Source organism: Mesoplodon bidens, assembly GCF_964165515.1.
Source record: "Mesoplodon bidens genome assembly, chromosome: 8".
Taxonomy (NCBI): Eukaryota; Metazoa; Chordata; class Mammalia; order Artiodactyla; family Ziphiidae; genus Mesoplodon; species Mesoplodon bidens.
This window is the reverse complement of record NC_138165.1, coordinates 58,069,496-58,096,052: the sequence shown is the minus strand read 5'-3', so window position 1 is coordinate 58,096,052 and position 26,557 is coordinate 58,069,496. Positions and strand designations below refer to the sequence as shown.

General features: G+C 40.4%; 1 long non-coding RNA gene across 1 annotated transcript in view; it reads right to left on the bottom strand.

Annotated features, from left to right (window-relative positions):
• Nucleotides 1-26,557, bottom strand: part of LOC308622068 — a 192,402-nt gene that overhangs the window by 147,146 nt on the left and 18,699 nt on the right. Inside the window, exon 2 of the long non-coding RNA XR_014016556.1 lies at nt 23,698-23,788. This is a non-coding gene — a long non-coding RNA (uncharacterized lncRNA). The remainder of the gene's footprint in view (nt 1-23,697; nt 23,789-26,557) is intronic.

Below are 26,557 nucleotides of genomic sequence, written 5' to 3'. Positions count from 1 at the left end.
GGAATGCCTGTGTAATACAGGGTAACCCAAACTTCCAAAATGTACCATGATTTTTTTAAATTTACATTTTAGAACTTTATGCTTTTCAAACAATTAACACGTATATCATTCCAACAACCCTGCGTGGTAGAGAAGCTATGCAATGTTTAGAAATGTGGTCTTGGGCAAATTCATTCATTCATTCATTCATTCAATAAATATGATTTCAGTGCCAGGATCAATTTCCCTGGAATTCAACGAAAAATTCCTTTCTCATCTGAAAATTAATGACATTAATGTTCATTTGCATGAAAGATGTGATAGGATATAATACAGGTTACATTACTACCATAATACACGTAATAGGTGCCCTAAGAAAAGCCATTCGTGAGCACTGCTGTGTGTGGGCAGAGACTGAGGACGAAGGAGAGATGTAAGATGTCATGCAAAAGAAACAGCTACAGACCAGATCGTGATGGACTTTATTACCTAACTGTGCTGAAGACTGCTTGAAGTGCTCTAAGCCCGGAAGCGGCCCGATCATACTAGAGAGTGTGTAGTGGACAGATGGAAAGGAGACCAGAGCAGAGGTAGAAGGACCGCTTAGATGACTGTCGCAGCGCTGCAGGTGGGCAGTGGTGGTGGTTCAGGTATGACGAAGGATGACGAGAAGACAGCAGACACAAGGTGTGGCGTGACAGCAGCGCGGACAGGACTTGGTGGGGAACAGAACGCAGCCAATCAGGGAAAGGGAAGAGACTGAGTTTTCTGAGTTAGGCAATGACACCATTTTCCGAGGGAAGTAACTCTCAAGGATAATAAGTTTGGCCTTTAGTTTTTCATACATCATATTGAGATTCTTAATGATTCTTAGTGAAGCTCAGAAGATAATGCTGGGCAGGAAAATAAGTTTGAGACCAATAATAATAGATGGTGTTTATAAAGCCATGGGAGGAAATGAGATCACCGGGAAAGAAAGTGCAGCATGAGAAGAGAGGTCTCTGAAGAATTCCACAGCTTAAGGGCTGCATACAAGTCAGCAGGGATGCGACTGAGGACCAGGGACCCGGAAGGAAAATCACAACAGCCACGAGGAATGATTCAAGAGGAAGGGAGTTACCTATTCTATCAAAACCTGCTGTGAGGTAAAGTTAGATGAGGATTTAGCAAAGGAGGTCGCTGAAGACCTTAATAAGAACAAGTGCAGAAATCAAAGAAGCAGACCAGGGCTTCCCTGGTGGCGCAGTGGTCGAGAGTCCGCCTGCCGATGCAGGGGACACGGGTTCGTGCCCCGGTCCGGGAAGATCCCACATGCCGCGGAGCGGCTGGGCCCGTGCGCCATGGCTGCTGAGCCCGCGCGTCCAGAGCCTGTGCTCCGCAACGGGAGAGGCCACAACAGTGAGGCCTGCGCACCGCAAAAAAAAAAAAAAAAAAAAAAAGCAGCAGACCAGTGTGGAATGGCCATGAGAATAAAGTGGAAATGATAAGATGGGACATTTTCAGGAAATAATTCTTGAGACCTACTACATGTCAGGTTCTGTTCTAGATGCTGGAGCTAGAGTAGTAAATGTAAGTCAAAAACAAAAACAAAATAACATGCCTGAAGGCACTTTTGTTATAGAGGAGAGACAGACAATAAGCATACAAATAATTAAATATACAATATGTCAGGTGGAAAGAATGAAGTGCTATTAAGGGGGAGAGGAAGTACTGAGTGGAGGTGGCGGTTGTTTTATCTAGGGAAGTCCTCTCTCTAGGGTAATATTGCAGCCCAGACCTACAGGAAGTAAGAGATAGAGCATGTGTCATGAGAATTTCTATGGCAGCACATTCCAGGCGGAAGGAGCATCACATACAAAACACCTGAGGCAGCTGCACACGGGCACTTATTTTTTCACCAGGTTGGCAAAGGTCAACTTTACTTCTCATATACATTCTCTTTTGAAGAATATCTTCCTGCTTTATAATCTTAATACACAGTGTTAAATATTCCAAGGTCTCTTCAAAATAAAGAACGGTCATTATGTGGTTTGGTGGGTAGGAGAGAGAAGCCTGCTCTAAGTGCCCTTTTTCATTATTATTACAAAGGAAAAAAAATCCCCTTTATTGAGGACCTTGGGATAAATGCCTTGATGTTCTTAAAAGCAGAAACATTTATTTTTTTCAGTTATACATGCCTCTATTCTTTTTCAAGTTCTTTTCCACATTAGGATGTTACAGAATACTGAGCAGAGCACAGGGCATTTTTGAGAAATAACAGCGAAGCCGGGTTGGCTGAAGTAAGCACATAAAGTGAAAAAAGGGTTGTAGGTGAGGTCAGAGTGGGGACGGGGCGGGGGCTGGAGCAGATCGTGTCAGGCCTTGAAAGTCTGTTTTCAAGACTCAGGCTTTTCCTCTCAGATGGGAAGCCACTGGGGGTTTCTCAGCAGAGGCCACTGCAGGAGGCAAGGTAGAGGAAGCAGGGAGAGCACACAGCTGGCTACCGGAGTGGACAGGTGAGGGATGAGAGCAGCTTGGGCCAGGTGCTAGTGGTTGACATGATGAGAAAAGGCAGATTTATGGAAATATTCTGAAGCTACAACGGATTTAATTTGCTATTAAATTGGATGCTACGGATGAGTGAAAGAGAGACGTTAAGGATGCCCAGGGAGATGATTTAAGAAGTTAACGGTGAAGACCAGCGGAAAATATTGGGCAGTGGCTGCATGGGGTTGGGGATCAAGCTGGTGGTTCAAGAATATGTCTGAATGCTAAGGAGAAGAATCCGCTAAGGGAGAATGCTTCAAATTTAAGAGAAAAAAGATATAACTGATATGGAGAGGTCTCTGGGAAGGCGAGAGAAGACCTGGATATCTGGAGCCTTAATATCTGTAAAGGATATTTTTTCCTTAAAGACGGAAAAGAGGAGGGTGGGTTTTATGTAGGAAAATTGATCTGGATGAAATGGAGGTCCCATCTCATCGTTTCTGTTTTGTGGTATGAGGCACAGACTTCAATAGTTAGTGAAACTGAGTAGAGGGGAACTTCAGGTGTTATGAAGAAGGTGGAGAATATACAAAGGATATTTTAAAGCATGTAGTAGAATCTGTGTAATAGTAGCACAGTCAAGTTAGAATGTTAAGCACTTTTGAAAGCTCAGTTGAAATTTATAGATCATAGATTTATAATCACACTTTCACACAGGTATGTGGAAATGGGTGGTTGAAGTTAAATGGAGGTGAAGGCCATTTGAAATGAAGAGTTAATTCAAGGAAATGAGAGACCCATGGGCTGAACAAATTGTAGACATTGTCTTTGAAGTTTTCTGGAAGAGGGGTCAAAGTTGAGGTGGACGTTAAGAGAGAGAACAAGGGATACAATATTCAGTGAGTGAGAGGTGATGTCTCAGCGTTGGTAAAGGATCAGTAGGATGATATAGAAGGAGTCTGTCTTACTCAAAGGCGTATGGAATGGCCTGGAATTAGCCCCAAGGAGAAAGGGAGACAACCCCACCTACTATTCCTATTACTAGATAAACCCTCCTTTTCAGTAGGCTACAGGAAATGGGGTTTGGACAAAACAAAGGGATAGAGGGACCTCTGTAAGATAGGCTGAGGACTAGGGGAATTTGCCCATGGGGTCATGTTTCCAGAGGACCGGTGGAAGGGTTTGGGGAAAGGGGGTGTGCAAAGGAAGCCTCCGTTTTGGGGAGTGAAGTGGGTGTGAAAGCTGAGTGTGATTGGTGACTGGTGATGCTTACACTTCAGCATATGATGGCATGAGTCTCCTGCTGACAGAGGACAGTGTTCATTAGGCCTGAAAGTATCTGCCTGTGGCCGGGAAGTAAGGCCCAGACAGATCCTCCCTTACTTCGCAGCCTGCTGATATTGGAAGCTTCAGTGAGTGTAATTATGGCTGGCAGCAATGGGAGAGCTCAAAACAGGTGGTTCTTTACTGGGGGTGAGTTTTTTTGTTTTTTTTGTTTTTTTTGTTTTTGCGGTACGCAGGCCTCTCACTGTTGTGGCCTCTCCCGTTGCGGAGCCCAGGCTCCGGACGCGCAGGCTCAGTGGCCATGGCTCACGGGCCCAGCCGCTCCGTGGCATGTGGGATCCTCCCAGACCAGGGCACGAACCCGTGTCCCCTGCATCAGCAGGCGGACTCTCAACCACTGCACCACCAGGGAAGCCCTGGGGGCGCGTTTGACTCTTGGTCACAGCTAGAACTGCAGCTTCTTCTTCCTAGTCCAGCTGGGAATGATCACGGAAAATGAGGCCCTCAGATAAAAACTATCACGAAATCACTCGAACTTCAAGAAATATTGTTAGGCTAACAGCACAGAGGCTGCTATAAGCAGTAAAGTGGCAAAAAGGAGTTTCTTCTCTTTGGAACTGCTTTCTGCCACAGAGCTCACAGCCTAGGCCCTCTCGATGATGATGGATGTTCCGGTAACTTGTAATGTACCCTTCTCTGCAGTCTCCTGCTGCTGCCACATTCCCTCTCCTTGCTCGTCAAGAGCATCTTAGGAAAACTCACGAGGAACAGAACATAGCTCCGTAGGAAAATCTGTTCTCCTGAAAACAAGTTACATTTCATACTTCCCGGATCAAGATCATAAGAAAGACGAAACTGTGTTCATCCCTGGGAGAGGCAGACTGATGTATGCATCTTAACCAGGGTTGCCCGCCTCAGTGACAGCAAGAGGGAAAGCGCCTCCCCTACCCTCTCCACCCTGGACAGTCCAGGGCCAGCAATACAGCAGCCTCCAGGCAGGACAGGAAACGCTCAGCATAAGATCGACATATTCTCTACCTCAGCTGCCAGCTCCTCACCGGCCCATTTAACGGGAGCCCTACAGAATGTGTAACATTTAGATTTAGACTTAACAGCAGTGAGGAAAGATGAGAAACAAAGCGAAAAGGAAACTTTTCATCCCTGTGCATTCACAGACTGAAATATCATCTAAGTTTTGAATTTGGAATGACTGGTGTAGCAGTCAAGGGAGAGAGAGTGAATGCCTGGAAGCGGGGCCTTTGGATTGTTCCCGGAGTTAAAGGGTGAACAGGACAGAAAAGAACAGTTTTCGGATACATTTGCCAGATTGGTATGGAGATCATGTATGCTTTCTTGGAATCAGGTTCTAGAAATCCAGTTCTACGGATTTTGAACTTGCTATCTACACTGCACACAATTTTCTAAACTGAGTCTCAGAGACAGAAGCAGTGACCAGGAAATAGAGATGATTAAGTGAATTAAAGTGCAATATTGACCTGAGGACCTTAAACCAAACAACAGTTCACTCAAGTGTTCCTCACTTTCAATAAAGAAACTGAAGTGAGAGAAGGCAGGTGATTACTGCTCTAGTATCGCCTCATTAATGCCTCATTAAGACAGATTTTAGTGGGCCATAAACTTACTATAATGTAGTACTGTATTTTTTAAAAGTCAAAATAAATCAATAAAGGGTTAAAAGGCCAACAAGTAAATAATGAAATGGATTAATAAAAATGTAATACTCCCATCATATTCTTGGACGGAGCATTTTAAAGACATTTCTCACTTATGCTTATGAATGCAGCGCACTGGCTCTGGCTTTAGTCTGCCAGAGTTCAAATGCTGACCCCAACGCTTACCATGTGACTTTAGGCAAGTTCCTGAAGCTAAATTTCAATTGCCTCCTCTGTAAAATGGGACTACTGAGAACAGTGGTCCCAGAGAGGTGCCATGATTACATGGATAATGTGAGTTAAGTGAATGGCACAGAGTAAGTGCTTAAAAAATAGTTTAAATCATTGTTAGGAAAAACGAGATAAAGTGAACCTTAGTCACTGAGGTGCTGCAGGTGTGTGGGTACAATGTAAGCCAGGACAGAAAATGACAGGGCCCTGGGGAAATGTAAGTGGCCAAGGTGAAGTGTGGACTCTGCAATATATGCCACTCTCACTCAGAACAGAAATGAAAATGAGATTCCTTGCTCAAAAATCAGAAAAAAGTACCATCAAACATACTGAAATAGGGCTTCCCTGGTGGCGCAGTGATTGAGAGTCTGCCTGCCGATGCAGGGGACGCGGGTTCGTGCCCCGGTCCAGGAAGATCCCACATGCCGCGGAGCGGCTGGGCCCGTGAGCCATGGCCACTGAGCCTGCGCGTCCGGAGCCTGGGCTCCGCAACGGGAGAGGCCACAACAGTGAGAGGCCCGCGTACCACAAAAAAAAAAAAAAAAAAAAAAAAAAAGTACTGAAATAAAAGGTAATTACCCTTCTTCTGCGTATGTCCTTTGCTCAAGTATATGCTCCATTGTCCCATGAGGCTTCACTTACCAAACACACATTCAAAGATTAAATTATTAAATTTCAAGACAGCAATAGTAGAGCATTAAACTAAGTGTGGGGTTCTTCTGAGGGCCTGCTCTCACTGTTCTGTAATAAGTAGTGAATGGCTGGAAATGGAGACCATTAAGTAGAATGAATTAACTGGAACTTTTCAGATTTATCTGAATGAGAGTCTCAGATGTCTTTCCATTGGTCAAACCATGGGTGTGCTTTCCATTTAGGTGACTACAACTAGGTTATCAACCAGTCTCACTTTGTTATGGTGTGCAAAACATAACCACACACAGAGGTTTCCAGAGAAAACTATATACCAGGTTGTTTAGTAAACTTCCCTCAGATGAAGCTGCCAAATACAACCTTAAAACTAGATATAACTTCTCAAGAAGCACCCTGGGTCTAAACTGTGCCCCAAACTGGATTAATAGGATTAACTCATAGGATTTGTCTGCCTAAGCCACATGGACCCCTGACTGGTAATTTGGGAACTTTATTAACGGATTTCAAAAGGAATGCTTTAGGGGGATGGCTAGTGATAATTTGGTCAAAAGAGACAATTAATCTTGGACGAGGTTACCTACTGGGTCTCAGTGGGGTTGTTTCAGTTATCCCACTGCCCATCTCATAATCGGTAGGGCAGAGAAAACAAGTCCGCACAGACTAAATGGCCAAGAACAGATGAAGAGTGAGCTAATAGCATTGTAATTAGGAACAAAGCCAAAACAGGACCCACAGATGCCCAGTGTTAAAGAGAGGCAAAGAGAAGTGTTCATATTCTGAAAAATGGACTAGCTGGAATAGATTTTTCATCAGCAAATATTTTTAGACTAGGATTGGGGAGGAAGGTCACAAAGAAAAGATCAGCCTCATAACTGGGCTTGCTGATGGGCAGGGTAAAATATTTGCAAAGTTTCCCTCCCCTTTCAAATAGCAATTAACATTGGAATTCTGTTGTTTTCCAACATGGTTGTTAAAATTTACAATGTAATCATTTTGAAAATGAGAGCTAGAAACAAAGTCTGCCTGATGCCTAGGGGAAAAGTAAAGGATGCTGTCTTTGAGTATTTCTTAGATAGTTTTTGATCAGGGCCAGGTGGTACCAAAAGAGATCTGATTCCAGTCCCACTTCTGCTGTTTACTCTGTGTGACCTTTATTAGGTCTCACTTCCTCAAGGGCCTCTGGGGTACTTTTTTTTTTTTTTTTTTTTGCGGTACGCCGGCCTCTCACTGCTGTGGCCTCTTCTGTTGCAGAGCACAGGCTCCGGACGCGCAGGCTCAGCGGCCACAGCTCACGGGCCCAGCCGCTCCGCGGCATGTGGGATCCTCCCAGACCAGGGCATGAACCTGTGTCCCCTGCATCGGCAGGCGGACTCTCAACCACTGCGCCACCAGGGAAGCCCCAGGGTACTTCTTTGTCAGATGAAATGACTAGACAATTTCCAAGTTTCTTCTACAAACATTCTGTAATCCTTCCCTCAAAAGGACTTCGCAAGGCAGCAGAAGAATAAATAGCAACGAGAACTTACTCTGAAGAAAAGCTATTATCTGTGACCACATTAAATCACCTATACTTGTATTTTATACTGTCATACATTTCCCATCCAGCTTCCCAGTCTTCCCCATGTCCTTTCCAACTATAGCAGTAAAAACATAATTTTGGTTTCTGGTACTGTAATTCAGCCTATAAGTTTGATGACAATTTATTTCTCCAAATTAAAATAAAACCAGATCAAACTCCCAGAGAAACTTTAGAAAAGAGGTGCCCACCCTCTTCTTTGACTTCCATGTCCAAAGAAGGAGAGACTGTTTTTTTAATCAGTCTGTTGCAGCTTCTGACCCCATGGTTTTTTACTACCAGGAAGTGTCACTGAAGAATTTGGCTGATAATATCCAGCACTGCAGGTTTTCACTCGACTAGCTTCCAGCAACGAGTTTTCAAGGGAAGAAGAGGTTGAAAGCGACTCTATTTTTTGGTGCTGAATTCAACCCACATACCCTATTTGGTTCCTGAAGTCAGCTCTCTCAGTTTACTGTCACTCTTTTTCTGAAGGATCAGGAAAGTTTCCTTTTTCCCCTGTGAAATACAGGGGGTTATTCTGGATATACCTCTCCTCTGGATCATGAGGTTTTACTTTACCTTTCCCAAGGGTGGTTACCTGTATTGTTTTTAGGGAACCCCTACACCTAAGAAGTTTTCAAAGTGGTTTCAGAAGGCCCTTATAAAAATAAATGAGTTACTTAAAAAAAAAAAACAAACTAACTAAAAATAGAGCTACCATATGATCCAGTAATCCCACTCCTGGGCACATGGCCGGAAAAGATGAAAACTCTAATTCAAAAAGATACATGCACCCCAATGTTCACTATTTACCATAGCCAAGATGTGGAAGCAGCCTAAGTGTCCATCGACAGATGAATGGATAAAGAAGATGTGGCACATATATACACAATGGAATACCACCCAGCTATAAAAAAAACAATGAAATATTGCCATTTGCAGTAACATGGATGGACCTAGAGTGTATCATAGTAAGTTAAGGAAGAGAAAGACAAATATTATATTATATTATACAATACAGATGATCTAGTTACAAAACAGAAACAGACACATAGACATTGCAAACAAACTTATGGTTACCAAAGGGGAAAGGGAGTTGGGAGGGATAAATTAGGAGTATGGCATTAACAGATACACACTACCATATATAAAATAGATAAGCAACAAGGATTTACTGTATAACACAGGGAACAATATCCAATATCTTGTAATAGCCTATAGTGGAAAATAATATGAAAATAATAATATATATATATAACAATCACTTTGCTGTACACCTGCAACTAACGTCATATTGTAAATCAACCCTACATCAATAAAAATAAATGAATTAAAATTTTAAAAAATGTAAAGTGAGTTATATGAAGGGCTAACTCAGTGTCCTATTAAAATACTTTATCCTCTATGCCTAATTATCAAAAGGCAGGGGTATGAGACAAAATAAGAATTAATATTTAGCTCGACCCAACAAATATTTGCTGAAATTCTGCTCTGTATGAGCAACTTACCTCTGTATGGGAGAACCCAAGATGAAGCCAATTCGGCTTCTAGAAAGGTCATAAAAGAGGTGATAGCAGTGGCAAAAGACAATATATGACTCAAATAAAAGTCAGCCTTTGAAACTGTGATGAGTTATAGAAGAAGAGCAAAGCACAGTTGTGTTTGAGGGGAGAGAGGTGTTGGGATGGGGTGCTTTAGGAATGTCTGGATTTCACTTTGACTTGGAGGCTGGGTAGAACCTCAACAGCAAGAGAAATAAAGGCAAAATGAATAATAATAATAATAATGGCTAATATTGAAAAGAAAAACAAAACCTTTCCACTCCTTTAAAAAAGAAAGAAAAAACCTTATAAGATACTTACTGGCATCAATCATTATTCAATCAAGTTTTTAAAGGGTCTCATTCCTCCTCCAAGGCTCTCAGTAGTATACTAGACATTTGTCATGTTTTCTGGCTGTCTAACACTTTCCCAACACCACCCCAAGGGAGAAGCCAGAAAACTGGCTTTGCCAGCTGCCGCACCACTGGAATTCAGGCATATGACCTGGACTCCACCAACTGGATGCACCTTCGCAAAACTGGTAGAAAGTAAGCAGTGGCAAAAGCAAGAACTGCACAGAATTCAGTCCTGTTGTTGTCGTCACTGTTGTTGTTTTGCAAGATTTAAGAAGGTGTCCATCGTTTGGGATCTGTGGTGGCTGCAGAAGATGTGAAGTTGCTTTGTACAGAAGAGGCATCAAGCAGGCAGCAACAGTGGCTGCAGGAGCAGAGGTCCTAATGCACTAGTGACTGGTACACATTTTGTCATCTAGTGTACAGTGGCCTCAGCTACAGTTTCCTCCCCAGACCAGTATTACAATGTGGTTTTAAAGCACTGCCATGAACATAATAGTCTCCAGCTTGCTTTCAATGGTTCTGTGATCTGCTAAATATCTTTTAAATAAATTCCTTGTCTGCTCAATCTTTCTGAGCTAGTTTCTGTTGCTTAAAACTATAATCCTCATCTGGTACCCAATTTCCTTTCCTTTCTGATAAACTCAGTTTTCTACGTCTTGTTACATATCCAGTGATGTTTTCAACCCTCAACGATGGTTTGGCAGCTGACATGGATGGGTGCCTCAGGCAGCTGTTGTCCCAACGTGCAACTGAGTCTGCAACTGAATATTAGAGGGAGCAACTCCAGGAGGGCAGCCAGGCAGTGGTGAGAGAGCATAGATCATGGTGTGGCAGAAAAATGGGGACAGAAGGCACTAAAATGAAGGTGTAACTCTGGGGCTGAAAACTATGAGGCTCCAATTCACAATTTGCCTTGGACTAGTGTTGAGTACAGCCACAGTAACATTTAAATTGTCAGTTGGTCCCATCTCCAAATTCCCATGGCACAGAGCACAGGTCTTTATTATAACATGTCACATGCTATACTACAATTATTGATTCACTTGTCTGTTCCCACCCCAAGACTGAAGCCAGGACCATGACATTGTTTTTTGTGTACTTAGTACGTATTGTTGGGCTGCATGGGAAACCCAATAAAATGCATCTCTCATTCTCACTCCTCAAATTCTGTACAGATTGGTAGATAAGGTAACATAGTAATAGCAAACACTGATATAGCATTTTCCTAAGCACTTGCCACTAACTCTTTCCACCTATAACAATCCTGAAAAAGTAGGTAGAGGTATTATCTCATTTTACACATGGGGAAAAACTGAGAAATAGGTTAAATAGTTAGAGAAAGATCATCTAGCTTATAAATAGAAGTCTTTCCAGTGTCTACAACAAGGCAATGAGAGTTAAAATATTAACTTGCCATTATACAGCTGAAAGAGATTGTAGTTTAAGTGAAAAGCAACAGTGTACTTCATAATACATAATCTCAAATAGCATAAGAAGACTATAGGTCTCCCCAAAGGAAGCCTCAAGCACAAAGTTAGCACAAGGCCAAGAGCAGGCAAGAATGCACATTCTCTGAAGGCAGAGAGAGCACAAAAAGACAGCAAGGGACTGAGAACACCCGGTCCCTCTCCCTATCACACCAATCTGGTAATTCATTCTATCTGCCTTAGAGAGGAAAAATAAGATAGGAGGAGAGAAGCCAAGAGGTTACTGATTGATGTCTCTTCCCTTGGAAACAGGAAACAGGAACCAAGATAAAGGGTGCTTTCCAATCAACATTCCCAAGACTTTGGTTCTCTTAACTCCTTTGGCTTAACCCTAAATATATGGTTAACACCAGAATGGTTATCTCATTGGAGGAGGAGAGTGGCAGCCCATTAGGGTGGTTTGATTCTATCTTCATAAAGCTCTCTCCCATACCAATCACTCCTTCATTAAGGACCCTCCTGAGGTTGCAGATGACAGTGTAGATTGTTCCCCACTGAAATGGGTCATTAGTTAAACTAATTCTAAAACCACGGTAGCCAGGTGAAATTTGTCTGCCTATTTTCGCCCAGTTCTAAATTATGTTCAAGTACACTGCCTAATATAACTCATTGGGAAACTTAAAGTTAATTCAATAGTAAAATTCCCAATACCTGAATATAAACTCCCTTCCAGGATCAAATCCCTTGAGAGAAAATAAACCCATAGATTAGAGTCCCTTGAAAGTTCAAGTTCAAATACATCAAAGTTGAAGGTAATTAAAGTCCAAAATCAGATATTGTTCTTGGGTACGAAAAGCCCAAAGAAAGTGAAGTCTTTTTTGTGTTCTGCTTTGTCTCAGTTGAAGGTGTTCTCTCAGTGATCAAATGGAGCTGGGCTCCTTTAGAAGCCACAGCCTGTGTTGTCCATCACTAGAATACAGGCAGTTCCTTTGGACCTCAAGAGTTCAATTAGCTCCACATAAAATCTTTAATGTACCTCACTCTTTAAAGAGTTCAAAGGTATATTCGAATACAAGATATTATTTCAGAACTGCTGCAAACCTAGCAAACATAGAAACAAAGGTAATTTTCAGTCCTCAAGTCCTCATCTCAGGCAAAGAAACCCAGAATTTAGGGCTGCCAAAGAATATAGCAAAGATTTGATGGTATTTGAAAGAAGTGCGGAAATTTTTTATTTTCGCTCCAGAGAATGTCAATTAGGCCGTGCCTGTTTAACAAGACCAAGACCTAAATTTAAACTCAGTTGGGAGATCTTTTTAAAGAAAGCTTCTTTGGGCATGGTGCCTTTATCGTATCTGAGAGGATTCTGCCTGGGGTTCTGTCACCCAGAAAGTGCCATTTGATATAGTGTACCTTTGGGGGTTTAGAAATTTGCAATGTAGCAGTCCAATCAACAAGTCTTTTTTGAGGTATCAATCTTCCCCATTCAGTGTATTTAAATTTTACTAATTTCCATTTCTCCCTTAATCCCTGAGTCCCTGGCACCCCAGTTTTCTATTGAGTAGAGCTTGTTCTAGAAGCACATTTTTACGGTAAGAATTCTGGTAGGCATTCTTACTCCTATGCCTCAGTGTCTATTAACAAAGTCCCTTGTTATGGAATTGATTAGGCCTAGGAAATTGCCTCCTAGAGAGCCTCTCACTTTCTTTACCTGGGTTTTAGCGGGACCAGTACTCTGGAGCTGAAGCCTTTATCGCTTCTGAAACTTGCACGTAGGGGTCCTGTGAGGACCCAAATCTCTGACATGTGCTCTTCAAATACAGGAAAACGCAGAAAGAGCTTAGTTATTAACTAGTCCTGAATCACTCTGAAGCCAATTTTTATGTTTGGGAGGGGGTGAGGGTAGTGATACTCCAGGCTTTCGAAAAGCCTCAGGAATACAGAATCCCTTCTGCAGTCCTGAATATGGAATGTAATTTGGGGGTAGCAAATCCAGATCAACCTAACGCGTTACTGCTAGAGTCTTACCAGTGCTCTGTAGGTAGATCCCAGCCACCTTAAGGTTTAGACGTGGCAAATGTTCTATCCACTAATGACTAAAATGATCTTGCAATACCAGGCCAAGGTCATCTTGAGTAGCTTAAGATTAAGCCACACAGCCCATGGTCTAAGTCCCCACTGTTGAACTAAGAACCTTGGCAGGACTGGCTACAGAATTTGTAAGGCCAAGTAAAAAACTAAAAATGTGGGCCCCTCATTCAAAAATTCAGAATTTCAAGACAATGACAGCAAAGCATTAAGCCTAGTGCGGGCCCTTCAAGTAGAGGACCCTGTATGACTGCAGTAGTTGTACACCCATGACCCCAGCCCTGCACTGTAGTGGCCCAAATGCTGTTTGTAGACCTAGCACCCCTTTGCCTGACTTCAGCCAATTTTATTACTAATAAAGCTGATGGAATACTTCACATAAGTGTGAGGCAAATTTGGTTTCATATAACTGAGGCTTTGTATTAGATAAGTTGACAGCTCCTGTCATAAGCATGGAGAGGAAACCATGGATTCCTCCCCATTAGAACAGAACTTTTACTGTTATGCTGAACACATGACCAAGAGCTGACCAGACAGATTCCCAAGAGAAAGAGAATAAAAGGGGGCTGAGTCATGCCAGGTTCCTCTTTGAAACTCTTCAATAAGGTAGGTAGGTCACTGTCCACCTCTACTACCTAACTGGGGAAGATGTGTGTGGTGAGGGAGAGGAGAGTGGGGGGAGTTAGAGACATCAAGTGATGTCTCTTCTCATAGATCCCTGAAGCTGGGGAAGGGAGATGCTTACCCCAGCCCCCAAGATCCCTAGACAACAATTACCACAACGTCTGGTGTGCAAAGGTATTTAATAAATATTTGTTTAAAGAACAAACGTCCATGACTCCTGCACATATAACTTGGCTTATGTTAGAATTCCAGGGAGACCTCTTTATTCTCCACAGAAGCAACTTCACCTCCTAGCAGCGTAGTAACAGACAGCAACACAATTCACCATATATGTTACAAAGTCCTTCCTCTCACTCCTGCATGAATTTTCCTCTCTTGGCTTGCTGGACAGCAGCTGCCTCTAAACCCTGTTCTCAGTCAATGTGCAGGATAAAGTGCTGGACAGAGAATGAAGGAAACTCAGCGTGAGTCTAGGTTTGCATCTGATTTGCCCTTGAATTTGGACTATCGGCTAACCTCTTAGCTTTCTGCTTCAAAGTGAGGGGGTTGAGTCAGATACATAGCTTTCAACATTTCACCTTCCCCAGCAGTCCCTCTATCTAAAGCCCAGGATCTCCAATGAAAAAGAAAAGCAGCTCTCTTTATCTGCAAAAGATACATATTTACAGCATTCTGTATTAGGTTGAATATTTAAAATAGATTCTCAGAGACCTATTAAAAATGTTTGCTATTAGATAAAGGAGAGAGAGGATTTACTATGATAATACATGACAAGATAATTCCTCATGCTGCAAAAGGTCATGGATAAGTTATCCCTGGTAAGTAATATTTTTAATATATAGCACAACATGCTTAATGGAAGTTGAACGAAGATTAGTTTTTGGTAATTGTTATAAAATCCCACCAATCCCCATAGACAACCTCTGCATCCCAACAGCAGCATTCATACCACTGATGGAGAGTAAGTACATAGAGTGATGATGCTCTACTGTCCCAGAGTCCTGAGTGGAGGGATTATGATGGAGAGAGCCCACTCCCATATTGCTGTTAGGACTCTTCCCTGAACTCAGGGCTCGCTCAGGGTAAAATTATGAGCTAGGTGAAGTTTTATCTTTGGAACTGTATCACATGTCCCAGGAATAATTCTTCTTGACCACTTTTCATGTGACAGTACTTTCTTCAACTATGAGTATAAGGAACTGATAATACTGTCCCCAGAACAGCACGGTGCACTCCAGTGCACGATTTACAACAAGGGAATGGGAAGTGAACGTAGCATGTTCTTTGAGCTTTGTATCTTATCTATCACAAGAATTCTGCCTGCTTGTTACCTTGTAAAAGCCGGGTAGCAGAAAAGAGCCCACCTCTTACATTCAAATGAGAAAGGGAATGATGTAACAGGTAATTATGTCTGTTATTGGTCTTGGTGTAACAGAGGATAGGTCCCCAAGAGGGGAGAAGCACTGTCCACAAGCTTGACAGCAGAAGAATCTCTTTTTGTTTCCTCCCCCTGAAACAGAAGAGATCTTGAACCTGTACTCTGGCATTTGAAAAATTAAAGGCAAAAGAACTCATTCACACCAAGCTGAGAAACCAGTGTGGGTAATATTTAATTATTAATGTCATTTTGAGCAGAAAATAAAAGGAGTTTACTGAAAACCTTTCTGTCTAAAGTTTCCTTTATATTTTCTGAATTCTCCTTATTGTCTTATAAGAAGAACCAATTAATTCGGAGCCTGAGAAGCAGTTAGGAATCTCCCATAATATTTGCACAAAAAATTCCCTACAATAGAAACACACCTACAGTTTCTCCCTGGGATGGTTTTGTTACTGGATTTCTCATCTACAGTGGCTTCCTCCACCCTGTCACAGGGTCACAAAATAGGCCAAGGATTTCAATAACCTTCATACTAAGCTTGTTAGACTTGACAACATTTATCATGTTTTTTTACATCAGCTGATGGGAGCAAAGTTACATCCCAGGTAACTAGACCCAAGATATTCAGGCAAATAGACACATGATTCAGGCAAATGCTTATATGTCTACACTCTCTCTCTAATTCATCTTTCCCTAACACCCAGCTCTGCACCATGCTGGTTACAAACCCTGGTTCCTCTATGTTTTGTTCCCAGTCTCAGCTTGGGCATTTAGCTGATTTTTAGTGTGTCTTAACTTAAAAAAATTAATTCCAGCTCTTCTTGTGAGTGCAGTCTCTTCCCTCCTTCTTTCAAGATCTTTTTCAGAAATCCTTTTCTAATCTCTTTCACCTAAAACCAAGCTACTCCTTACCTACTCCAATGTTCAAAGCAGTCGGTAGCTCTATATTTAAAATAATGTCTTAGGCAATCCCCTACATAATGCAAACCAATGGGGCAAACGTGGGAATAAATCAGGGATTCTGCTAATATGTGGAGGTGTGGCATCCTTGGAAGGCCAGAACTTCTGCTATACCTTTTTAACCCTGACCCTCTGCCACTGTTCCTCTTAAAGTGTCCAGCATATTCAGGCTTTCCACCTGCTTTACTCAAGGAGGACAGAGATCCGATAACACTGAACACACTACATGGCCATGGCAGAGGCTTCCTATCAGGGGTCTTTGCTTTGTTAGAAAAAGATTTAGTAAGAAATGCTGGAGACGGTGTGGAAAAACGGGAACCTTCCTATGCTGCCGGTGGGAATGTAAGTTGGTATAGCCACTGTGGAAAACAGTATGGAGGCTCCTCAAAAAACTAAAAATAGAATTACCACATGATCCAGCAATCCCACTCCTGGGCATATATCCAGACAAAACTTTGATCAAAAAAGATACATGCACCCCTATGTTCATAGCAGCACTATTCACAATAGCCAAGACGTGTAAACAACCTAAATGTCCATCAACAGATGAATGGATAAGGAAGATGTGGTACATATATACAATGGGGTACTACTCAGCCATAAAAATGAATGAAATAATGCCATTTGCAGCAATGTGAATGCAACTAGAGATTATCATGTTAAGTGAAGTAAGTCAGAAAGAGAAAGACAAATATCATATGATATCACTTATATGTGGAATCTAAAATATGACACAAATGAACCTAGCTATGAAACAGACTCATGGACATAGAGAACAGACTTGTGGTTGCCAAGAGGGAGGGGCTAGGGAAGGGATGGAGTGGGAGGTTGAGGTTAGCAGATGTAAGCTATTATACATGGAATGGATTAACAACAAGGTCCTACTCCATAGCTCAGAGAACTATATTCAGTATCCTATGATGAATCATAATGGATAAGAATATAAAAAAAAGAATGCATATGTATTTATAACTGAACCACTTTGCTATACAGCAGAAATTAACACAACATTGTAAATCAACTACACTTCAATAAAAAAAATTTTAAAGAAAGAATACTGAAAAAAAAAGATTTAGGAAGCTATGCTTAATTAAAAAGGAATAAGTTCTTAACAGAACAATACAGATAAAATATCATTGGGGAAGGCAACTTATTTCCTCTACTTATCAAATCAAATGTGCTTTATTATGAAGCCACCTGATGGTCACCTGGGCTCCCTTTACAGGGAAGCATTCAAGAAAGTAGTAGAGGGTGCAGGATGGAGTAGAGGTTTTGAAGGATACGTTTGCCAGCCTTTTTATCCTACTTGAAGCCTTTCCCACTTCTGGGTCTTTTAAAATCAAAACTCCAGGGTAAATTATCAATACAATGCAGAACAAAGCAGCCTCAAGTGGAAGCCCAGGTACTGAATTTTGGAGGCAGTGGCAAAATGCTGTAAAGTGGTGACAAGATTCAAAGAAGAGAAATAGTTTGGAAGGTGGGTTGTGTTGTTTGGTTTTGAGATTAAAGAAATATTCTCATTGACAATCTCACTTATTTTTTTTTCTTCCTTTTCTGTTTCTTTAACAAAGGAGTAATGGCTAAGAACTTATTTGATCTTGGATTCAAGTGGCCTTGATCAGCTAGATGGATTGGCAACTTTAGCAAAGGGAAAGAGAGGAAGTTCCTTATCTGTTTATTGCTGCCTACATGCAGAGTGCTCTGGGAATGGAAAAGCCCACTGCCAGGTTGCATGGTCTGCTGAAAGAAATCTGGCCTATTGTATATAAGGAGCAGCTGATCTTCAGGTAATGACATCAAACTGCAGTCTGGAAGTCAGGAAGCAGGAGCACAGATGGGATGGAGGCTAAGTAAATTCCTAATTAGGATAAAATGGCCAACGGTGTAGGCTACATACATAGGTATATGGGTGATAAGTATAGAAAATCAGCCTAGGAAACTTTTACATATGATTTTTAACAAGGGAATGATGATGAATCTCTTAGAAGCCTGTTGTGCAACTCTAGAATTCCATTCCATCGCCTGTACCACTGTCATGGTACAAGTCTTTACCATCTTTCTCTGGACCTATAGCTACTTTAACACTGTCCCAACTCCAGAGTCCTAACCTTCACATTCATGCTGTCACCAGAAGGATGTGTATGAAACACAAACCTGATTATGATACTCTGCTGCTTAACTTCCTCAATGGCCTGTTGTCACCTACACCCAAACTCCTTCGGAAGGACTCGGCCAACCTCACCTCCCACAAATATCCAACACGAAGATTCTATCAATGTATTCATCCTCCCATGTGTACATTCTGTTATCTTAAACTTGAGTGTCTTTAAAAAAATTTTTAAATTCTTAACTGTAGACTTACAGAAAAAATGGAAAAGCAGTGCAGAGACTTTCCATATATCCTTCACTCCCCCTAATGTCTTACATAACAGCAGTCCATTTATCGAGTAAAAGAAATTCACATTGGGACAGTATTATTAACTAAGCTAACAGCCTTATTCAAATGTTACCAGTTTTTTCACTAACTTTGTTCCTGTTCCATATCCTAACCAGGATCCCACCTTGCATTCAGTTCTTAATTCTCCTTAGTCTCCTACAGTCTGTAACAGTTTCTCAGTCTTTCCTTATCTTTCATGACCTTGACACCTTTGAAGGGCATTGATCAGTTGTTTTGTTGAATGTCCCTCAGTTTTCTTTTGTCTGATGTCTTCTCATGATTGGACTGAAGTTATGCCTTTTGGGCAAGAACAATACAGAAGTGCTGTGTTCTCCTCCGTGCATCGTATCACTGGGTTCATAACACTCATGGCTTTTCATTGATGATGCTGATCTCTAGCTACTAGAACGTGGTTTCTGCTGAATTTTTCTACTGTAAAATTACTATCTTTGCCTTTGTAGTTAATACATACCTTGGGGGAGATACTTTGAGACTGTGTAAATTTTGTTTATTCAAAAGATTTTACCCACTAATTTTAGCATCCAACAGTGAGTCTTATGTGCAGCAATTATCATTGGTGCATGATCTGTTTCTCTTCTGTTTCCCTTTGCCTTAAATATCTATCCCGCTTTTTCCCCTTGGCCAATTTCTATTCATCCTGCACATCCTAACTCAAGAGAGTTTTTCCTCTGGGATGCCTTTCCTGACTGCCCCAGCCAGATGAAGAATTTCTTTCTCCACACTACCTTAGCAGCTAGCTCATACCTAGCTTCACAATACACATCACCACGTTTATTGTTTTTCTGTTTTTGTTTTTCTGTGAGTCACCCTGCATGAACTTCTTGAGGGAGGCCTGTCTCGGCCTTTTGTCCTACCAATGCCTCACAGAGTGTCTGTTCTATAATAGCCATTCAATATATGTTTGCGGAATAAATGAATGAATGAATATATCTATTATATTCTTTCAAATTCATTTCCAGGCTGAATACTTTAGAGTTTTTGTTGGTATAGTTAAAGAATAATGCTCATTTCTAAATACATGATTCTGATTTTCTGCCAAAATCTTACCCCTTTGGGAAATTTACTTCAGCATGCTCCTGGCATCAGCCTTATTTAATCCTCTAAAAAATGAACTAAAATCCTACTTGCTGCTTTTTTTTTCCTTCCTCCTCTCATCATACAATGGCCTACCTTTTCCTCCTCTGCTTGTGATTCAGTTTGCAAGTATATTTTCAGGGGCAGAAGAAAAGAAACTGCTCCTTCATTCCTTTTGCTAAGCTTCTGTGTGTCTCCTACTCTGATTCTAACGTGAGCTTCCTTAATCCTTGGTGATACTTTTCCTCCTGTGTGTTTGCTTTATTCTATTAATTCACGGGAGCCTTTCTAAAACTGCCTTTATTCGCCTGAGAAGCAAAACAAACAGTGAAAATTGACTCTTTGGCTAGCAATTCTCATTATTATTATTATATAATCAGTGATTTGAATCATTAATGCAGGAGATCAGGCATGCATATGGAAGAACAGCCTTCCTGGTCATATGCCCACAGGCATGTCAGTAGTAACTACAGTGTCATATAATTACAGATGCTAAAAGGAACTTGTCCTCCACCATCATCATCATTATCATCACCATCATCATCACCTTCATCATTGAAACCTATATCACATTGCGTGAAGTCTGCACAAAACCACAACTACCATTCCAAATACCTAACATCACTCCTTTGAATCTTCTTAGCAATTTGAACCCTCATAATACTTCATTTTGGTAGCAGCTTTAGACTGTGTTGTTGCCATCTGGAGTTGTTATCCTTCTTGATTTCCTTTTCCCTACTGACTCTAGACCAGGAATTTCATAAAGGCTGAAAATTGAGGATTATACTCTCTTTATCATTAATGACTACTGCTATGCTGAGAACATAACAGGAGCTCACTAACTATTTGTGGAGTTACATTGTTTATCTTCCATCTAAAACAGAAAACAAACTGAAATGTTGGGGAACAGCATGCAAGGAACTATTACAGAAATCTTAACTTGGTTTTTTTCATTGACAGAATATTATTGTTGAGCACATTTTAAGTAGAACAAGGCTGCCAGAAGTTCTGAGAAGTTAGAGAAAGAAATCAACAACTGACATTCTAACAAGAAACAGAGACTCTAGAAGAAGACCTGAAAGTACCAAAGATTCATTTGGACTTGATTTATGTAATACTTTTCTAATAGTGGGTGACATTCAACAAAAGAAACAGTCTAAATGTCATTCGTTTTATCTCCACAGCCATATTAATTTTAAAAATCTACCTCCTCTTAATACCCACTGACAATGTTTTAGTTCTGATCCTCATTATTTTTCATCTGGATAATTGCAATGCATTTAAATGATTTTCCTGGTCCAGTTTCTTTCCTTTCAATTCATAAAAAAATGGCTCCCCATTGATCATAACACCAAGTTCTAATTCCTTTCGATGGTAGAGTAGATGCTTCAATTGTGGCCACCAAACTTTTTTTCTTTTTTTTAAATTTCTCTCTTACCATTCTCCTCATATGAGTTGTAATCTAGCCACACTGAACTTCACAAATCTCCAGGCAAAAGCGGTACACCATGCTTTTTAGCTTTCCACACATTTCCTCACGCTGTTTCTACAACCTGAAATGCCCATCACTTTGATCTGATCTTCCAAGGACAAGGTAAAAAAATATTATTCCCTCACTGAGATATTCTTTAAGTTTACAAGGCAGAACTGATCTGTCTCCATCATTTGCCATAGAACTTAGTTTGCACCTTTATTATAACATTTGTCATGTGTTAGAATTCTTTATTTACCAAACTGAAGTTCTCAAAGTCTATCGTCTCCACATCACCAATATCTAGAGAGAGACTTAGGTGACTGGGCTTCTATAACAAACTTTGACATCTCCGTGGTCTATCATGATGACAGCTTCAAGTTCATTCATGATAGACCAGTGTGGTGGGGGGAGGGGAGGAGTTTCTGTTCCACACAGTCACTCAGGGACCCAGCCTCCTTATAGCTCATGTTGCCACCATCTTCAACATGTAGGCAGCAAGAGGAAGATTGTGTGTGGGAGATTTTTATAGGTGAAACCTGGAAGTGGTATACACAATATTAGATCACATTCTATTGCTGTAACTTGGTCACAGACCCTACCCAGCTTCAAGGGGCCTGGGAAAGGTAATTTAGCTGTGTGCCCAGAGAAAAGAAGAGAAACTTGGATATTAGCACACCATCCTCTGCCATCATGAGCAGTAAAAATGGGTGCAAAATGAATACAATGAAAGACTGCTTTCTAATTTGAAGCCATTGTAGTGGATTAGAAGGAACAATGGAAACACTTTTCAAATGAGAAAGTCTTGGTTTTAGTCTATAGTAATGCAAGCCACTCACCAGCTCTATGGCCATTGCAAATACTTAAAGCTCTCTGAGCTTCAAGTTCCTCATCGGTAAGTGGATTTGCTGTGGGGATTAACTGAGGTAATACACAAAGAGCACCTGACACATAAGAGGAGCTATTTAATAATTATCCCTTTTTTGTTCAAACTAATATATTTTAGAATCTTCAATGGGCTAGTGCAGTGTGCTAAGTATCAGGAAAAGAAAGGTCTATTAAAAACATTCCTTACCTTGAGGGAATTCACAGACCAGTTGTTAGAACATAATTATAGACAAGCAAATAGACATTTACGATACACTGTGATAGGCAGGCTCTTCATAATAGAAGACATCAAAACACCCAATAAACATATGAAAAAAGTCTCACATCATTACTCACCAGAAAAATGCAAATTAAAACCAAAAAGAGTTGTCATTACATACCAGGATGAGTAAAATTAAAATATGAACAATCCTAAGTATTAGCAAGTATATGGAACAACTGTGAATTTCTTACTTAGCGGGATGAGTGTAAATTGGTCCAGTCACATAGAAAAAATGTTTTAAGGTACTTACTAAATCTCAATATACACATACCCCATAACCTAGCAACCTCACTCCTGGACATATGCCCAACAGAAATGAGTGTATATACTGTAATGGACAAGAACATTCATAGTATCCTTACTCACAAAAGCCCTAAACTGGAAAGAAACCAAATGGTCTGGTAAGAAGCCTAACAGAACTTTCTGTAGTGATAGAAATGTTCTATACCTTCATATAGATACAGATTATACAGGTTATATGGATTTTTTAAAAGTGACAGAACTGTACACTTAAAATCTGTACATTCAATGTATGTAAATTATGCCTTAATCATAATAACAATAATAAAACAATAAAGTCTAAAGCAGTTACAAGAGTCTCTTATCATACCTCAGTTTTAGTTGCTTTTGAGGATGACTCCTGTATGTTTTAAGATATGCCATAGCCCCTTATGCATCCAAAAATATTTTATTACTGACACAGATTATCTCAATAATTCTATCCACATTGTTAAAATGATTATTATTAAAAAGTCATCCTCAGTTTTAGCTTCTACACAATCTAGCTCTGGAATAACCATTGTAAGTTCTGAGTGCTACCTAGACTATATTTTAAGGCAGACCACTCAAACACACCCTCCATTTTGGGTAAGACCAGACAACCATTTTGAATTTCTTATATATACATATACACAAGTCTTGCTCATAAAAAAGATAATCTTTCTCACTTTGGTGATAAAAAATATCAAGTAGGAAAGAAAATATTTTGTTGCAAATTTGATTTCAAATAAGAGGCAATAAAACCAATGTTCTCAGAGTCCTCTATAGTATTGTCTTTTTAAAACTATATTCTATTCTATAATTATATATAACATATGAATATAGTAAAAAAATATTTGGGAATATAATAAAATAGAATGACAAAATCATCACCCAAACTTGAAATCCCCAAAACAACCACTTCACATTTGAGACTATCTTTGCTGATCCATAGACACTCTCTTCTTAAAGCTATTTAGATTTTAAAAATTAGAAAGTAAGAAATATATATTGGCAAATATATCAAAATCACTCACAATTCCACCACTCAAATAAGGTAAATATCATACCTGACATCATAGAAAAACTGCTTATTTCCTTAATCGTCCAGGTCTTGGAATAGAAGAATGGAATATGGAGCATCTTCCCACCTGGCTCCATCTGCAAAATAAATAATTACAATTTTTCTTTGATTTTGGCACTAGGTTATTTTCCAATTTTCGTTTCTTTATTCTGAGTTTTCATCTTTTGCTGTTTCCATATTTTTTGCTTCATATATTTACAATCATATTTTAATGAGAACTGAAGAGGCCATCATGCATATTGCCAGCCACTTGCCCTTTGAAATCAGAAATCTAATAGTTGTAGGATGAGGAAGTCCAATGAATTAGATGGCGAGTAATATCCAGTATCAAACATCACAAGAGTTTCTGTAAAGACAGAGTTACTAAGGAAACTAGAGATGAATTTTGGAAAAAAGACTTCTAAAGGCAAAGAAAAACATGGAGAAAACTGTCCTATTGCTATTTCACAATAACAAAGTCCTTTGTTGGCCTCCTTGCAGATTCCTGAGTGAGGAGAGAAGATAGATTTGGCATGCCCATATAATCTCGTTAGAATTACTCCTCTTTTCTACTTGGTGACATTTGCTTCAGATCATTAGTAACTGACAAAGCAGTGTATAAGCTGGCAAGATAATTGAAGCAGAGATCCTTGGTGTGCTGTTTCCCAATAAAGATCAAAGTTCAAATACTCAGGGATTCTCAAATAGAGGAAAAAGGAGTCACCTACGGGAAAAATACTGTGAGCTTTATCCCAGTCATGTAACTTTATTTGATAAAGAAATAATTTTCTTCATTTCCAAGAGACAAACTTTGAAAATAATTAACTTGACTTCTGTAGCTCTAGGTGATGTTTCCTCATGAAGAGACTTGCAGGTTGGTTGCTGTCAAATGTGCCACCTTTTTTAAAACATAAATTTATTTATTTATTTATTTTTGGCTGTATGGGGTCTTCGTTGCTGCATGCAGGCTTTCTCTAGTTGTAGCGAGCGGGGGCTACCCTTCACTGCAGTGCGTGGGCTTCTCATTGCAGTGGCTTCTCTTGTTGCAGAGCATGGGCTCTAGGTGTGCGGGCTTCAGTACTTGTGGCTTGTGGGCTCTAGAGCGCACAGGCTTCAGTAGTTGTGGTGCGTGAGCTTCAGTAGCTGTGGCGCACAGGCTTAGTTGCTCCGTGGCATGGCATGTGGGATCTTCCTAGACCAGGGATCAAACCCGTGTCCCCTGAAGTCCCAAATGTACCACGTTTAAGGAATCATCAATGGTGCTTTTCTTGGAGAAGAAGACTAACTTAATCATAAATAGAATTCCAACTTTCTAAACAATCTGAAGGGCCTCTACAAAGTTCTGCCTTGTGAAATCTCACAGAACTCATAGAAACTAGAAAAATGCTTAGGATTTCAGATAAAAAATAAAGCAATGTGAAAGCAGACATCTTCAAACCTGGAAGATTAAGACTACCTGGCAATAGTGCACTGGACAAAATACCCTCTCATACACATCTAGTCTAACTGTGGTAAAATCTAATTTTCTGCCTACTCCACATCTCCTTCCTAGCAACTCAGCAGTTGAACATGGATGGAGGAAAGAACACACAGCTGTACTACACGGCATCATTTCATTTTTAGACCATAAACCTGAAGTTTTCCCAATGTCAGGCTATCCTCACAATAACTGAAACAACATGGTGTCAGTCTGTTTTAATCCCCCAAACAACCCTATAATGTAGGTACTATTATTACTACAATTTTACAGATCAGGAAACTGAGGTCCTTAGCTGCTGAGTAAGTTACCAGAGGCCACAGTCATAAGTGACACAGCCACTGCTGGATTCCAAACAGTCTGCCTCCAAGATCTATGCAGAGTAACTAGTACACTGTGCTACCTCTACCATCTTATCTTGTTTTCCTAGTAAACTTGTTTTCCACTGTTAGAGACCATTACTGACAGTCTCTTGAAATCTGCAGAAATCACTCCCTTTCCTTCATTCTTAATGGATGACCTTGTTTTTAATTTCCCCAGGAAAATAAAGTATTCAGAAGACAATGCCCTCATCTTCCATAATCAAGTCTCCTAGTCTCCATGACTCAGTGTCCATATACTCAACTTTCTTTCCTGATACAATGGGTAAAACATCCTCACTCAGATAGGGCTGCTAAAACTTGTCTCTCCAGAAGTACACTGATTTCCATGCCCTTTGGTCTGCTCAGGAAGTAAGTTCTTACATCCAGCGTATTCTCCCTATTGCATCCTTCTTATTGGCTGATGTGGTAGAGGCAGTGATGGCCACTAAAGCTTTCATTAGCTCTCCTACATTTTCCACCTCCTTTGCAGTTAGGCGGGCCATGTGACTACTTCTGACCATTAAACGTGCATCAGTTCAGGCTAAGAGAATGAAAATCTCGTTCATTCTTTTCTAATCTTTCTCTTCTACTGTAGATATTGAAGAGTTTGCATATTTAAGATCAATGGAATCTAAGCAGAGCCTCCAGCTGACTCTTCTAGAACATGTGGTATGAGTGAGAAATAAACCTTTGTTGTAGTAAACCACTGGAATTTGGGGCCTAATTTGTTACTGCAGCATAATCTAGCTTACCTTGACTAATAGAACATACAAACACATTGTAAAAAACAAACAAGCAAACAAAAAAACCTCTTGATCCTACATCCCCTTTTAGCTACTGTCAATTTATTTTGCTATTTTTAGGGGGAAAAAATCACTGAATGGATCATCTACATTCAGTCTCCACTTCCTTAGCTTCCATTTTCTTTTCAACTTCACAGCAGGGATTTTCCTCACTAATCACTCATCAATGTCACCAACACCTTTATCTCACTAAATCCATTAGTAAGTTCAATGTCTTTACCTTAA